Genomic DNA, 18309 nt, shown 5'->3' with positions numbered 1-18309 from the left:
GTCCTAAATATTTTTTACAAATGTGCTCTGTACTGTGGATAGTAAAGTGTGGGAGCTGCTTTGACAATGTACAACAGATGGTCAGCAGATATGATGCAGCTGTTCATGCAGAGGGTCATTAGTAGTTGGGTGAAGGGGGAAGGATGTTCTGTTGACAAAGTTGGTTTTGACCACATGCTGCAGAAGTCCAACCATCAGAGACATCTCTTCCTTTGTCAAAAGTTTTGGGCTCTTTTTCTAGCACTTTGGGCCTCGTTTCTCCAAGATCCTACCTCTTTCTGATTGAAGCAGTGGTTGATAAACAGCGTTTGTTTTGGTGATGAGTTGAAATGTTAGTCAATTACTCCAAAGTTCCTGAAATATCCTGTAAACCTTTGAATATTTTCATGCAGCATGTCCAGAAAATGTGAGTGTAAGGGTGACAGCTGAAGTCTATACAGTTTTGCATTATCAGGATTTTTTGGCAATAGAGCAGCAACTGGCATATATTTAAGTAGTATTAACTGCACCTTCGTGCAGTAACTAACGGTTGTCATTACCCTCTCCCTCAATCATGGGCCAGAGCTACAGGCAAGAACCCATAACGCACTCCCAGCATTCCACCCGGGTTGCTAATAGTCTTTATATGAAGAGTTGGTTGAAGTGTGCAACATCAACATGTGCTCTATAGATGGAATCCTTGTTTATATAAAAAAAAGGTTTATGCTCAAATCTAGAAACATCCAATTAACAAAATAAGTGCTGCATTTTTATATTGTCTTTGCTAAGCAACATTTTAGATTGTTTTGATGGGACATTTATCTCAGCAAGTGAAACATTTATTTTAACAGGCTTTGGCAGAGCCAATAGGTCTCGCCCTATATGGATGCCAATGCTTGTTTATATTTAATTTACATTTGTAACCTGGTCATTGTACTGGAATGGTAAAGACAAACAGCCAAAAAGCTGCTGGTGAACCATGGCACGTGCACAAGCATGCACACATATGGTGACCTTGGAATGCTTTAAAGAAGTCCATGAGTCAGGAATATATTCAAGTTGCTTTATTCAAGATAGGTTACAAGTCCAGGTGTTAAGATGGTAATAAAGGACCCCACCAGGAGTGACCTCCCTGTCACTCAGCCTGCCTGCACCAACTGCCAGTAAACTACAGGAAAAGCCCCCAACATTCTATGATGTCACCAGGTATTCTCACAGTGACATCATGTGAGCCACAGGGAGACAAAGATCACATACAACAGGCGCGTACATGCTTTTGAAGAAATTGACTGCTCGGGCTCTCAGGGGATCAAAAACAAAAAAAGTGTATGAATGTTTATATCCTGAAATTTAGTGGGCGGATACAAATTCTGATGGGCAACTCTTTCAGCCAAAGCCTTAAGCCAGTTGAAACTCTCTAAAGAATGGCTGAAAAAGGCTTCCCAAAAGCCCTTTTCTATAGCTTTATGTATGTGTATAACTATGTTGTGCAGTGTCTGTGTGAGGACATGATCTGTCGCCGGACAGTAGCCAAGAGCTAAGCAAAGATTAACCAGTTCTCCATTCAAATGTGCTGAGTCAACAAATATCTGGCAATGATCAACCTCGATGGGCAGATAAAATGGAACTGGTCAGAGTGCGCATCTGAGCATGGCCTTAGGGCATGCTAGTGGACACCATACACCTGCACGCGTACTATCACGTCAACAAAACATTAGTAAACACCTGCAGGATCTGTCCTCAGCTCTGCCACTTGATTGCCCCAACAGGGTGAGAGAGGGAAACAGCCACGACTTCCAAAAACTCAAACAGTATGTGTCAGACATTATTTGTGCCAACAAAAGAGGAGGGGTTCCTGGAACCACACTTGCTGCCTCCTCCTTTACAGGTGCAAATAACCTACAACAGGCGAGTAACATGAAGAGAACAGGATCACAACTTCACTTTTAGCAGCCTGCAAGAACAAAAGAAGTGGTGCACAAGAGTTCCATGAGCCCTATGCAAAGAAAATGGGTCCCTATTCCCTATGGCTTGGCAGTAAAAGACAGCTATAGATTAAAATCCAATAGAACTATGGGGGGGGGGAGGTTGCTGCAACAACCCCAGCAGAACTTTGCGAGAGTTCAACAAGAGAATGATCAATATCAATCAACTTTATCAGTCTATTAATTTAGTTTTTATGGTGTAGGATTTGCTTTGAAGTCAAAGACACAGGCCAAATGTCAGACAATGTCTTCTGACAAATTGCTGCTTATTCCTTGTTTAACATGGAGGCTGGTGTTTACTTCCTCCTACTCTTACAGCAAAGTGAGTTCATTTTGCAACTAGGTGACAATCCTCCTGGGGTGCAGAGTGTGAAAGGAGGAGGCTGCAGCATGTTAAATATATTGTAACACACAACAAAAGTGAAATACTGGTAAATGTACTTTACAAATATTTCTACTTTTGTCAGCAAGAAGGAAACAGCAAATAAGGTATATTGTTTTTGTCTAATTCTGAAGTGGGATGCACACAGTGATTGTATTGGAAATCAAAACAAACTAAGGCATTTTCCTTGTGTGATAAGTATTCACATAAACAAGATTTTCACACGTTATTGTTTGTGCACCATATACTGGTAGCAATAAAGATGCATGCCACGTTGCAAATGTTTTCAAGAGGACATCTCAATTGAAAATGTGCTCCCTGTGCATGACAGCACTCTACAACTCCATGCTTTACTCCTATATTTGTGACAGTGTCTTCACAATGCACCACTGGACACATACCACAACCCTACCACTCTTCTTCTGAATCGACATGGCACCTTTGCCACACTAGGACTTTCTGTAGCACTTTGATTTTTCCAAAACACTGTGACTTCGGTGATCTAACATTGATGACAGCACCCCACACTCTCAAAATTGTTCCACCATCTCTGAATGCAATGGGCTTAGACACAGGTGTCAGCTGCACCTATCATAGCTTTACTCTCAAAGAAAGCAACGCTAGTCATTGTTTTCAACAAAAGCTCACTGGGTTTTGCACATTAACTTACTCTTAATCCAAGGGTGGAAATGAATCTGCTCTTTTTCTCTCCTTGTGTTGGCAGGAGGCATCGATGAGGGCAGATGTTTTTTGTCTTGGCCTGCTCAAGCACGTGATACACCGCAGCTGCGATTCAGCCTCCATTTCAGAGCCCGTGTGGCTTCTGTAAAGGTGGGCGAGACACTGAAAGCTCGAGCTACCTCGAGCCGGAAGCCTGGCTCTGGTCTTCTTGGAACCTCGAGCCCAGAACGAGCCAAGCTTTCACGTGGCTTCTGTCGGGCACCCTTCCTATACCCTCAGGCACAAAGGTGTGAAAACAAAGCATTAACATTTGAGGTAAAAATGGAGAGACATATACCCCATCTAGTGGTTGGTTCAAGAAAGTATTAGGCATCTCACGACAGGCCAGGAGAGCTAGAGTAAGGCTGGAGCTGGGTCTAACTCGCCCAGACATTACCTTTCTTGGGGACACTCTAAAATACTATATTAGTACCCTGCGAGCTCCAGCAACAGCCTTGAAAGCGCAAATTAAAACAATTTTTGAAGAAAGTGGATACCCATGGCATGCGCAATTGACAGTGGCCACAAAATTGTTAGAAATAGAGGTGCAAAACCTGGACAATTCAAACATTCCAGTAGCTGCATGGAAAAGAGCTGTGAACAGACAGGTCAAGAATATATCACACGCAAGAGACCTGGAAAGCTTACATCACCAACTAAATCTCTCTTCACTGGACGCCTCCTACATAGTGGGAAAACCATAGCCTTATCTCGAGTAAGCACTAACTGTCCAAACCCGAAAAAAGATCACTTACATGAGGCTTCTCGCATTGCCCATCGTGGATTTTAACCAAAGCTGAGCCCGTCCGGATAATTTAGCTGCATGTAGACTCTGCAATTACCATCAGGAATCCTGGCTCCATCTGCTGTGCTGCTGTCCAAAGTTAGCTAGTGAGAGGCATTGTTTGGTCACTCCAATCTGCAGAGCTCAGGGCCTTATACGATGCAGCGAAGTCTCGGACTTGTGTTTTTCTTTGAACTCAACTCAAACAGTTGCACGGCTGGGGGAATTCATAGAATTAATTCGAGCCGTACTGTCCCCGAAAATAGAGAATCATAAAGAAAACAGTCGGCTCGCAAGTACGGGAGCCGCGGATATACCTCCCATTTAAAACTAATGCACTTTGCACTGTATACCCAGAATGTGATTCTGTTTTTAAGGTTTTTATTCTCTGCTAGGTTGTATTAACAAGCAGGGAATTTAACTTTTTTAATACTTTTTTTATATTTCTAGTATATTGTAATGATTTTAAGTAATCAAACTATAAAAGTTTTTTTCACTTTTAGTGGTTGATTTGTATAAAGTGAAACAAAAAAATCTGGATTAATCGTGGCTTCTCAATTTATCCAAACTGTGTGATCTTAGGCAAATATTTTCTTTTTACCAAACCTCCTTTTTCACAATCACATAGGAGAGAGTAAACAGTACAAGCTGAGCAAAAAACGAATGCATTGGATTGAATAGGCTATAACGTTGCTTTATCTAAATACGAATTTGAGCCATATGCAGGGATCACACAACAGCTGTCTTCTCTCTTAGTTCACTTATAGCACTGTCACCATGGCGGGAGCAGGAATGTTTCTAAATACATGTTGAAAAACTATCACTTTTAATAAGTACCTTCCAGTGCAGTTTATTATGTGATGGATTATTGTTAACAAGACCAGATGTCAAAGGATGCATTTTTAAAAAATGTTTTAGAGACTTTGTCATATTTTGAAGGGTGCTTGTAGTATGATTTTCTTGGCAAACATTTTCAGGGCTTTTCTCGTGCATGGGCTCTCAGACAGGCGCGGTGCGTCCATTGGGGCGTAGGGGCGTAGCCCCCCTAAGTCCCTTACGCCCCATGGACCCACCGCGTCGTCGCTACAATAAAAATGCAAATATTTAATGATTGCGCTACCTGCCGGCCGGGAATGCGGGAGACACCCGACTTTTCCGGAGTGCGAAGGGGGGGCGGGGCCTGCTGCAGCTTGAGTGACAGTCCACTCAGCTGCAGCAGTACTGCGCATGTGAATGTTTGGGCAGAAACTAGCCCGCGCATGCGCAGATGGGTTTCCAGCTCAAGTTCCCCTTAGAGAGAGGAGCAGGGGCCTGGCCGCAGCCCCCGGGGTTTCAAAGGGGACTGGGCGAGCAGACATGGTGCCCCCCTAGCCAATCCTGGCGCTGTATGCAGCGCCAGGATTTGGCTGGTCCAGTGGTCCACGTGCAGGCCAATCACTCTGTGTCTTAGGGATGGCCGCCGCTGTAACGTAACTTCCACTCTTAAATTCATCTAGCCTGGAGCTCGTACAGCCAGGTAAGGCCACAGAGCATTATGCGTTATGTTTTGCAATGTTATGTTTCCCGTTTTTCTTGCCCGCTTTTAATCCGTTTTTTTGCCCTCTTTGCATTCGTTTGGGGGGGGGGGGGGTCTGTGGTTATTTTGCACACCGGCCGTTCTTAAATGTAACTTTTAAAAGCATAATTTCAAACCTGGCGGGAATTGTAATTGTATTTATGTAGCGCTTGCTTCCCCTGATGAGGCATTAAAGCGCTTTGTTTTTCAAAGTTAAGTCCCAGTGGAACTGCCCTTTGCTTCGTGCTTTGTGTGTGTGTGTGGGGGGGGGGGGCTCTGTGGTTATTTTGCAATGTTATGTTTCCCGTTTCTCTTGCCCGCTTTTAATCCGTTTTTCTTGCCCTCTTTGCATTCCTTTGCCTTGCCCTCTGAGTTTCTCCCGATTTCCTTGCCCTCTGTTCCGTGGGGGGCTCTGTGTGTGTGTGGGGGGGGGGGGGTGCTTCGGGCTTTGTGTGTGTATGGATGCAGGATGGATGGGTGGATGCATGAATGAATGATGTATGGATGCAGGACGGGTGGGTGGATGGATGGGTGGATGCATGAATGATGTATGGATGGATGCATGGATGCATGCATGATGGGTGGATGCATGATGGATGGATGGGTGGATGCATGAATGAATGAATTTCGCTGAGTACGGGACAGGTTCCTAAAAGATGGAAAAAGGCTTTGGTGAAACCGTTGAGGAAAAACACAGCTACTCCTTGGGAAGAATTAGCTAACCTCAGACCCATCTCCCTGCTCCCATTTTTAGGCAAAATCATTGAAAAACATGTAAATAGTAAATTGTCTGAATATATTGAATCTGCTGCAGTACTAGACCAGTCCCAATCCGGGTTTAGACCCAGACATAGCACGGAGACAGCCCTGATGTCAGTCGCAGACGATCTACACATGTACCAGGACAGAGGTCACTCTGTTGTCCTGGTGCTGTTGGATCTGTCTGCGGCATTTGACACCGTATCCCACTCCATCCTGACCACTAGACTGGCTAACATCGGCCAGAAACAAGAAGCCTTGGCATGGTTGAAGAGTTTCTTGAGAGACCGCACCCAGCAGGTAACTATGGGTGCTTACAGGTCAGAGGAAGTTGAAATCTCCAAGGGGGTGCCACAGGGCTCATGTCTGAGCCCCACCTTATTCAACATATATGTGGCACCCCTGGCTAACATCATGAGAAAATATGGTTTCATCCCAATTTCTTACGCGGATGATACACAACTCCTCTTTCCTTTTAAGATCTTTACACCTGAGGTCAGAAACTCTTTCTCCCAGGGCATGAAGGCAGTGGCACGATGGATGTCTTCCAACTACCTGCAGTGCAACGTTGGGAAGACGGAAGTCATGTTGTTTGGTGAGGCAAAAATGCTCTGGACCCCAGATTGGTGGCCACAAGATCTCGGCCCAGTACCCATACCCAAACAAACTATTAAGAACTTGGGGGTCCGATTAGATCAGGAGCTTACTCTCAAACAACATGGCAACCAGGTGGTGGGAGCTTGCTTTCATATAATTGGTATGCTGAGGAAAATCTTCCCATTTCTACCTGACACAACAAGGAAGCCGCTGGTCCAGGCGCGCGTTTTGAGTCGCCTGGACTATTGCAATGGCTTGCTCCTGTCTGCTAATGAGGGAGTAATGAACAGACTCCAGGTAGCTCAGAACACGGCTGCACGGTTGGTTCTGAACGTTCCTCCCCGTACACCTTCTAAACCGTTGCTGACCAAACTGCATTGGCTACCTGTTAGACAGAGGGCTAAGTTTAAGGTATGCTGCCTCATACATAAAAGCCTGAATGGTATGGGTCCCGCCTACTTGAACACCAAATTTACACCTTATATTCCCACTCGAACACTCAGATCAAGGGAACAAAGCCTTCTATGCATACCCAGAGCTAGAAAGGCCAGACATGGAGCGAAAACACTATCAATAGCTGGACCCTCGCTCTGGAACGGCCTTCCTATATCCCTCAGGCAATGTGTAGACCACCTTACTTTTAGGAAAAAGCTAAAGACCTTTTTGTTTGGACAGTAACATTGGACCATCCTGAAGACTCCTCCTCTTAAATACATTTGTAGAAGCCAAAGGCGCGGAGATACTCCTCCGGGAGTGAAGCCAGCGCGGTACAAAACTGCAAATAAATAAATAAATAAATAAATAAATGATGTATGGATGCAGGATGGGTGGGTGGGTGGATGGGTGGATGCATGAATGATGTATGCATGGATGCATGCATGATGGGTGGATGCATGATGGATGGATGGGTGGATGCATGAATGAATGATGTATGGATGCAGGATGGGTGGGTGGATGGATGGATGGGTGGATGCATGAATGATGTATGGATGGATGCATGCATGATGGGTGGATGCATGATGGATGGATGGGTGGATGCATGAATGAATGATGTATGGATGCAGGATGGGTGGGTGGGTGGATGCATGAATGATGTATGGATGGATGCAAGGTGGTTCGGGCTCGCTCGCTCGCTGCGCTTGCTCGCTGCGGTGCAATATGCAAATTAGTTTACGCCTCACCACTTTAAAATATCACCAGCCGCCCCTGCTCTCAGAGCCCAGACAGACCCTTGGCTCGGCTCACCCTGTTAATTTGTTGGCTCGCCCACCTCTAGTCTAGCCTGATCATTGGAGGTTGAATAAGTAGATGGTGCTCTTTATAAAAAAAACGCAGAACTCTCGAGAAGAGGGGCCACTGTGCGAACCTGTATAAAGCACACCTGTGCCGTCTCCCCATTGGACAGCAGATGCAGTCCCGCCCCTTTCTCACAGGGTTGTGCACAATCCGCAGTCACGTGATCTAAACGTCTGAGACACGAGATCAAAATGTCTTCATTAGTGTGTGAGTCAGAAAAAGCAACTTTTATGACATGTGAGGCCGGCGGGAGTCATCCCTGCACGAAACAAAGGCAAACGATTCTATTAAACCCATCTGCAGTGCAGCGCAGGCCAATAAAAAGGGCTCTTAGTAAGATAATAAGAACCAATTTTTGTTTTTGTGTGCATCTTTATAGAGCGCGAACTCGACCGGAAGGTATTGGAGCGTTTTACCTGAGCACCAGTTACGTACACAAGGACACATTCATGAGATGTATTGACACTGTAAATGCCGATGACGTCACTCCGCAATCACTGGCAACGTTATGAATAAACATCTGTCCTGGGCTGTCACTGTAGCCCGTTCACTCATGGATGGCGTTAACATTCCTCTAGCGCTGGTTACTGCCTAGCTGCAGCGCTGGGCCGAGCAGGACTTCCCAAAAAACGACTTCACAGAATTTTTTAATTCAACAAATACTCACCTCTGCGACAAGGCTGTGGTGCAAGTGGACAGACGGTGCCGGTCCACGGTCCAGATGCACAAAAGTCACAAGTGGCAATTTAGGGTAAAAGTATGTGAGCGCATCGTTTAATAGTTCCCCGGAAGAGTGAACCAGAGAGGCTCTGCTATGAACATGTACAGTAACCTAATTTCACTCTCTCCGGCGCGGATTGGTAGTTGGATCCAAGTGTTTCAGGGAAGAGAGGCATCCTCCTGTATCCTCTTGGGTAGCCCTGGGCGCGTGCTCGTCTCTCTTCCTCCCGTCTTGCCTTCACTGCGGGCATCAAACAGTGACGTGCGTGCTGCAGGCCCCGCCCCCAGCGCGAGACGGGTGACAGTCAGATGGACCTGTCCTGCCGGCACGAGGCAGGCCAGTCGCGCACCTCCCACACAGCACTCATAGGTGACTCCGCAATCCTGAATCCGTACATCAGGCGCAGGGTCAGCGTTAGCGCCGGCGGTGCTGGGTGCTGCAATCTTTGTTAGTGCCCCGTTGGCCTCCTGCTTCGCGAATTCCCTCACTACCACCCTACAATAGTGCCCCTCACCTCGCTTTAGCACTTCTCTCACACGTATTTAATTTATTTTATAGCACTACTCGTAAGGTAGGCATTCATATCACTTTATATCACACATACACACTATACAAAGACAATGAATCACACCTGTGTAAATGGATGCATTAAAAAGGTTACATGAGTCAACGAGGACTACAAGGTGTAGGAGTCACAGGCCATCCATACTGGTAGGCAGCAACTGTTGAGATAGGGCGACCAATTGGGTTGGATTGGGACAGGCGGGCAACTAAAGCCAAATTTCGGGGGGGGGGGGGCTAATCCTTCCAACCATAGACAAAGTGACTGAAAGAAGAGGTGAAAACACACCAAACGCTTAATTTACACGTAAATGGTCTTTTAAAGACCTGTTAAGTACTCGGGTGCGGCTGCAATTAGATAGCCGCCAGCCTGCAAAGCTGTGTCAGCCCGGGCTGACACACACGACGAGGGGGGGCTGAAGCCCCGTAAACCCAATGGGTGTTACGCGCCTGGATTGGGATTAAAAATCTACCCGGGCACGCTAAAAAAAAGTGGCCCACATTTGCATATTGCCTTTTTGCAAAACACCGCTTTGGGAAAGTTTTATAAAAAGAGGGAGGGAGGGGGCCTCTGACAGAGGCATGTTTTCTAAACTTAACATAGATTTTTAAAAATGCACGGATTAGTTCACACTGGTGAAACACACCTGAAAACAAGTGAGGCCACTTTGGCTCAGGCGCCCCGCCTCTGCTCGATCTGCATATATTAATGGGCCGGCCCAGCGAGAGAAAGAGAGTGACACCTCTGCCCGTCGATAACAGGAAGGTAGGTAATGGATGCACATCTGCCTCCAGAAAGGCCACTCTGGCACCCACTGGGCCGCTGGCGGCATTCGAACAACACAGACACCACCCAAATCGGCCACCCCATGCTGCCCAAAAAAGCAGCCCACAGCTGGAACTCTGGTACTGGCCACCCGGCCATTGCCCAAGTGCCCGCCTTACCAATCCGACCCTGGTGACCAAGTGTTCTGGATTTGCCAGGAACGTCTCGGTTATCCACCATCTGTTCCGGCAGATTTAGGCAAGTGTGACTCGGGTCCCGGATTTCAGAGAGGGTCTACTTAAGGCAGCTTAATACACGTTTTTGTGTGTTCCAAAGCAGAACTAGATAGCAGCTGTTATCAGAAATCAATTTAATTAACAGCTGTAATACTGGGTTCAAAACTGCATTTTATTTATTTCATTTAGTGTCTCGACTGTGTTTCTGTGTTGATAAGCACTGCCACTCTGTGCTCCTTGGTTTATGTAACATTGTAGTCTTCCTTCTATTTTTGCTAAATGTCCAGTTTTTCGTTTTCAGAATCTGGTCACCTATTTTAAAAGAGCTTGGTCTGGAGAAACACAAGTTCCAGATTTAGAACGTAGCATAGTCGTTGAGGTTGGCTTTCCTACACATTTTTCTATATATATATTTGTAAACAAACAAACCCTTTTTAGCAACAATAAGATAATGAAAGACTGTGGAAAAAACTCAACATTCTAACCTATACCTTGCAGTCTGCATGCAGCCCTCTATGACAGTTCAGCACTCCCTGTACTATATTTAGACTGTGACTTATGAACTGCAATTAAGAAAAGGATCTCTGTGACAAAAGCAGTCACCCACTGAGCTTTCTACATAAAATACAATTCTGTGATCTGCATGGTACACATTCTTTACTTTATGGTGAATCAAATCTTCGACTAGACCAACCTCGGAACTCCCTCCAGCAGGGATATTAATGACCAGAGTTATCTTGACATTTTTATTGTTGCCTGAAAAGTGTTGGACACACAAGGAACTCTGCAGCAGGTGCTTTTAAACCCATAAGATATTTCAAAACACAGCACCCCTCCTGAGTGTGTGATGTTGTTGTCGATGGGCTTCTTACGCCATTTTTACTTAACACAACGCATCGGTCGTTCGCTTAGTCCCCGATTTCCTTTCTCAAGTCATCCTCCTCACCAGCCGCTTTAAGGCGCTAGGGTCCGTACATACAAGGGGTGCCACCCAACGCTTGTAGCATGCGCCATGCTGCTTGAGGGCCCACAAAGGGTATTGGCTTCTGTGCCTCTGTCATGGGCACTGTTGCATCGTAAGCATGCCAACGGTGTTACATCTTAACTGTTCATCATGTGCTGCTGTTGCTGTGCTGTTTGCTACTGGACACAAGTCCCATGCCCTGCAATATTGAGGGGTGACAATCAAAAGTCATAAAAAGTACTCCGTAAGATCAGCTGGCATTTATTGAAAGAAAGGGGGATAGTTGTGACCCTATGCTTTTCTGGCACCCACTATGAGCAGATTTGATCTTTGTTAGTATAGCGATTGGTAAATTTAAAAAAAGTACAGAGAAAGGGCTTTCTTGTAATGTAAATAAAAAAAAAATGGAGATAGTTGGGGAGGGGAGCGGGGCAAAACAACACAGCAGGTAGAGCAAGAAACAACATGGAGGGCGTGGAGATTCAACACATTCAAGAGAACACGAGGCAAAGGGAGAAACACACAAGCTAAGGAGAGCAACATGGAGTACAGAGGGAGAATCATAAGGTGAGAGACAGCAATACAAGTGGAAGTAGTGTGAGAGAAGCACATGGGGCAACGTGAAGTTGGGGAGAAAAACACACGAGACAGCTGGAAAACACATTCACTCTTATGGAGTGCTTAAACAAAAAGAAAAAAGTAGTTCTCGAAAAATGATCAGTGAAAGCTCAGAAGCCACCTAATTAAAGAGATGGTTAAGAGGCTATACTCGATGTGAGGAACTAACACAGGAATGACAAGCTAGGACATGAAAAGCAGTTGAATGAGAAGCAAGCAAATGAGACTGACAGCAACGCCAATCAATGCTAAGCAATGGATGGGCTGTAAACTCCTGTATGATCTTGGTAGCCCACAATATGTCTTTCAAGTCTGGTAGACTTGACCTAAAAAGAAGGGTTTGGGTGACCTTTGAATATTTACAATTTATAGCTCTATGGTGTTCCTGATCTGTGGCTGAAGCCATACTCCTGTCCCTTGCTTAAGGATGCCATCCCATACTTGCCAGACTACTTCAACTGGACCATCTGCTTGTGCAGAAGAAATTCAGCAGTGACTACCCTCTTAACAACGAGAAACAAATACTAATTATTCAGGAATGGCCTGAATTACATTGATCACAAGATCTATGCACCATCTTGGGAACACCCTTTCTAGATGCTTAGCCAATCCTGTCCTATAAATCGATTTCAGGCAGATGCCATCTCATTGTTAACTCAGTTGACTGCAAATGCACCTGATCGACAATCATCCACGATAGCAAAATACGACTCACGACAAATGTAACCAACATGAAGGCTTTTGAATTTTTTTTTGCTAAGTCAGAGATCACCACTCATGTCTGCTGAACCGAGCGATGCATGAAGCTATACGGAGAGCTTCTTTAGAGCAAAATAATGCTGAAGACAACTCTCCCCAACATCAAGGCTTTTGGATTTATGTCTCCTGGGCTGAAGATCACCACTCATGATCTCAGAACATAACCACGCAAAGAGCTACCTAGAGTGCTACGTCGCAAGTCCAAGCACATAACTACCCTGCATCTCAAACGGTTGGTCCTCCTATCGACACACCAAGGAGCCAACACCAACCTGGCACCATCCACCGCATGCCCTACGTACACCAGGAGATAAAATGCCACGCGCCATGATCATACTTTGCAGACAATGCTGACCTATTGTCAGCAATTGGCAATCAATCAATCAAGGTTTCTAGAGCACAACTACTCACCCGCGAAGGTCTCAAGGCGCTGACAAGGCACAGCCCCTTGAGAAGGGCCTTTGGTACCAAGACACAGAAGAATTCATTCCTGGAATCACATTGTGAGGCAATTATCAGAGCACCTGACTTCATCCTAGAGATGGAACGCTTTCGTACCTGTTGGGCTAGTCAGCAAACACAACATTAATGCTTATTAGATGCAACACATAACATAGCTCTTCATCCAGACAGCATGTTTGTCTGATGTGAATGGTGGTTGTGAACATGGCTTCACTGATGTTGCGCGTTTGCATTTCAGTCTGTCCTGTCATGGTCTTTCCTCCACTGATGAACGGGTATCAGGTTGTTGAGCCCGAGAGCTCCCCGGGCCTGATTACTTTTCATTAGAATCCCGAAGTCTCATCAGAACCCACACCAAGTGCACGTGGCAATGCTTTGCAGTGAGTGTGCATGGCACTAAGCGTGTTGTGAATGTGCTTCTGCATTATTTGTATTAACCGCTGAGGGGCTGCTCCCTATGAGTACGGTAAGTACTGTTTGAAGACAGCTGAGATTTAAGACATGATACTCAAAGCTAAAGCAAGACTCTTTGCATGCAACTAGAACATGCAAGTAAAACACAGCTCTCTTTTTCACAGTGTGTTACACACTGTCCTGTAGGGCTATATAGGCATCCTTGTGACATAGATGTGTGAGTCTCTCATTGAGAGCTCACGACAAAAAATCTATAATTAATAATTAGATGACGAGATCCAAGAACAAATACCATCGACAAACTCACTTAGTGAAATGAATGCCCCAAAAAACCCAGGTGACTCTGACAGATAAATAGTGACCGGAGAGTGGGTCGGGGACTCAGGGTAGACAGAATCGGGTAATAAAAGCACCGATTTTACCCGATCACTACTGTATAGAGATTGACATGAGAAATGGTTGGATTCTGGGGTGCCAGAGGTCATGGATGTGAAGTCAGAGCTCTCCTCCAAGAGTGCAGGGAAGGGATTCATAGCTGTTAGGATGAGAGATGGCAATGCTGTAGCCATAAAGGAGTGGAAGGGAGTGGCAATGAAGGTATATCTAGCATGTCCAATGGTATGACAAAAATAAAACGACACATGCTTAGGTCGGGCGTTTGAGCCAAATTAGAACAGAGCAACATGTACAGTGCTCTTGGGAAGTTGAAATGGCCATTATAGTTTACTACTGATGTGCATAAATGGACAGAACATAGAGTTAATAAAAAAGAATCGAACACAATCTAATGCAACTGCCTGGACATATCTGTAGAGTACAGCGCCTTACTAATGGGGAAAGTAATCTTCAAACAACTAATTCCTAATGAAAGGAAATTGCCACCAGGCCAATGTGAAAAGGAATCACAGAGCTACAACTCGCATATTTTTAAGTGTTATTGCCTTTGTCTTTAGGCAATAACAGCTGTTAATTTCTCTCCCCCGCAATAATGCACCTCAAGCCAAAGGCAAGTACATATAATGTGATCCCATCCTTCCACCCGGGGTGCTAATGCTCTTTGTGTGAGGAGCTAGCTGAAGAGCCGCCATCAGGATGTTCTACAAATGTAAACATTTTTAATGGGAACCATGTTTAAATGCTCAAATGTTGAAACATGAACACATTAACAGAATATGTGCTGTATGTTTATCCTGTGTTTGTGAGGTGTCGTAAGCAGCCTAAAACCAAGCAGCGGAAAAATGTCGATTCCAGCTGTTATTATGACAAGAACCACCTCTTTTCAGCATTAGATGAGCTCACAGACAAGGGTAGCAACATGTTCAATTGATTTGATGGACTTTTATGATAGTAATTGAAACATTCATATAAAAAAGTAAGCTTGGTAACCTTAAAATGACCATTGTTTAAAGCTCTCTCTTATCCCTGACCCATCACTCATGCCATGCTCGTGCCCCTTGCTCCAGGATGCCATCTCATAGCAAACTTCTCATAGTCGGACATGCATTCATCGATTTCCTCATCAAGTAGGAATTTCCAAGGCCTTAATGCCAGTTGATGTCGTTATCAAGGAATCACCTTAACGCAAATCCCACCTCTTGTCCGACCGCACTGCCAGCTTCCAAGGCTGCAGCTGAAACAAAAGTGCAAACATTATCCTGGACTCCATTAAAAAGGTACCAGCGCTGCCACCACCATGGCCACAAAGTGCACAGAGGAAGACAACCAAAACAGCAGCTAATATGCAGCTCAATGAAGCCCTGCGCCAACTGAAGACCTGTACCAACTGAAGCCAACTGAAGACCTGTGCCAAATGAAACTCTGTGCCAGCTGAAGACTTGTGCCAGCTGAAGACCAGTCCCAGCTGTAGCCCTGTAACAGCTGAAGGCCTGTGCCAACTGATGCCCTGTGCCAACTGAAGACCTGTGCCAGCTGATGCCCTGTGCTAGCTGGAGACCCATGCGAACTGAAGACCTGTGCCAGCTGAAGCAATGAACCAGATGAAGACCTGTGCCAGCTGAAGACATGTACCAGCTGAAGCCCTGTGACCTCTGCCAACTGAAGACCTGTGCTAACTGAAGACCTGTGTCAACTGAAGACCTGTGACCTGTGCTAACTGAAGCCCGTGCCAACTGAAGAGCTGTGCCAGGTGAAGACTTGTGCCAGCGGAAGACACGTGCCAACTGACGACCTTTGACCTGTGCCAGCGGAAGATACGTGCCAGCTGAAGATCAGTGCCAACTGATGACCCGTGCCAGCTGAAGTCCTGTGCCCTTTGAAGAGCTGTGCCAACTGAAGCCCTGTGCCAACTGAAGACCCTTTCCAGCTGAAGCCCTGTGCCAACTGAAGGACTGTGCCAGCTGAAGCCCTGTGCCAGCTGAAGATCTGTGCCAGCTGAAGCAGTGATGTAACAAAACTTGAGGAGGTCCCCCTGCATAGTACAAGGTCCCACGCTCCGGACAGTCAAGAGCTCTGAGCATTGCCCGTGCACGGTGCTTCAGGAAGCCCAGTGGAGCTCACGCACCCCCCACCCCATACCGCGGGGACTATTCTTACGCCACTGATTACTGAAGACCTGTACCAGCTGAAGACTTGTGCCAGCTGAAGATCAGTGTCAACTGAATACCTGTGACCCGTGAAAACTGAAGACCTGTGACCCGTGCCAGCTGGAGACCTGTGCCAGCTGAAGACCCATGCCAACTAAAGACCTGAGACTTGTGTCACTTGGTAAAATGATATACTGCACTAAGTTTGATGCACAACCGCTAAGCATGGTTGCATAACAGCTATGCATGGTTACACAACACTTATGCATGGTTACACAACAGTTATGCATGGTTACATAACAGCTATCCAGGATTACACAACAGCTATGCATGGTTGCGCAACAGGTATGCATGGTTACACAACACTTATGCATGGTTACACAGCCGCTATCTATGGTTACACAACAGCTAATCATGGTTCCACAACAGCTATTCATGATTACCAGTAGCTTCATTGAAAGAATAACTCAGTGATGCCGGGCAGAGGCACACGGGCCTCTCACGATGCCCTGGTGCTGAATGCGGTGATGCACGGTCCAGGCACCCAGACTTCTCATGATCTACAGGTTGACGCAATATAGGGTTTAGGCAAACAGCCTTCTCACATCTTATCATGTGCAGAACAGGAAATCACAGTACAGTGCATTTTCCTTTGTGCCTCGACTTCATGGAAGCATTTGTAGGTAACACTGCAGCCTGTGGAGTGTATGTTGACAGTAGCTCCTCACCTCAATGAGGTATATGGCGATGGGGGAGGAGAGTTCTCAGACCAGGTTTCCAGGACACATATTTGTGCCACAGTCGTTAGTTGCTCTCTGGCCAGGTCACAGGTTGACCTGATGTAATAGGTTCAGTTTCAGTCACTTGTAACAAATGAGCCTTCTTCTGGACGATGATTCAAAGGCAAACACTGCACTTTGCTTCATAATGAAATGCAGTGAGTGTATGGGATATTGTCTCTTTTATGATTTTTCCTAAAATCGACTAAAGATGAATTGATTGATTGATTGATTGATTGATTGATTGATTGATTGATTGAATTGCATCTCAAGGAGGGAATCTAAGGAAAAGTGCAGGGGAGGGCAGGGAGATGGATACAGATAACTTTGGCTACCTCTAATTCTATTGAGCACCAGGTAACTAAAAGGAGAACCACTGAGTGTGGTCTCCAATAATGCAGCAAAATCTAACACTGCGTTGGTGAGAACATGCCATAATCACATACAGCAAAAGGGTTGTGCAACCTGAGTTTCTTGCACTCGGAAGCATACTACGCTAGCCAGAATGATAAACTGAGAGGCATCTTGTTGTGGACACTACCCCAAAGGAAATCTGATCCGAGAGACGGTTTGTTCAGGAAGATTCATAGATGTGCAAGATGGACACTCTATGCTGAAGACCAACCTCTCAAAGTTCCGCACAACACCTGGGCAGGGTACATGGTGGGCAGAGACAGGCTGGATATGCTCAGACGTGAGTCCTTTGCTCACTTTGCCACTGGATTCAAGCAAGCCGGGCTGAAGACGGCTGTAATGCCAGAAACCGGTCCTCGGAAGCTTGTTTCCGGTCCAGGGAAGGCAAGGCTTGGCAGTTCGGGTTGGACTGTTCCCATGAGGCACAGGGTCAGACTGATTTGCATATGGCCATGACTGAACTGGGGTGGCAGAGTGGGCTAAAGAACGGTGATGGATTAAACCCAGATCTGTTGACTGGGTGTGAGTATTTGATTGGTTCAGATGCTCCGTCCATCACCACCCCCTTTTGCACCGGGCAGAGACAGGCAGCAAGGAAAAAACAGCATCCTTCTTGGGGCTATCCTTAGACATCTACTTTTATACAAGAGGGGCACAGATTTCAAGCAGCCCTTTTGATTCTGAATGGGGACAGTCGCAAGAGTTACGTACACCACTGGAATTGTAAGATCCGCAGAGGAAGAGAAAGATGGGAAAACAGAGACAACTGTACAAAGCTGGAATGAAAGAGAACCTGCAAGAGTGAAATAAAGAGACAGGAAATGTAGAGCATTGGGAAGAAAGAGGGGTGACGTGGAATTAAGACTAGCCTTGGTATTTGTCAACCTTGTCATTCGGCTTTGTGGGTGGAGGTCTCCTAAGAACACCTTGGGCCCCTGCATTGAAAAGATTCCATCAGTCTGGATAGGGGTATGTCTGACCTAGTGCTGGCAAGTCCTTAATCACCCATCCCATT

At 45.8% G+C, this 18309-nt stretch overlaps 1 protein-coding gene across 1 annotated transcript in view; it reads right to left on the bottom strand.

The window, feature by feature from the left end:
* The window catches only part of ARHGAP31 (Rho GTPase activating protein 31), a 529796-nt gene that overhangs the window by 310522 nt on the left and 200965 nt on the right, over positions 1-18309 (bottom strand). The window lies entirely within an intron of this gene.

The sequence above is a fragment of the Lissotriton helveticus genome, chromosome 8 (genome assembly GCF_964261635.1).
Source record: "Lissotriton helveticus chromosome 8, aLisHel1.1, whole genome shotgun sequence".
NCBI classification, from domain to species: Eukaryota; Metazoa; Chordata; class Amphibia; order Caudata; family Salamandridae; genus Lissotriton; species Lissotriton helveticus.
Note: the sequence above shows the minus strand (reverse complement) of the source record. Positions and strands in the feature narration are given on the sequence as shown.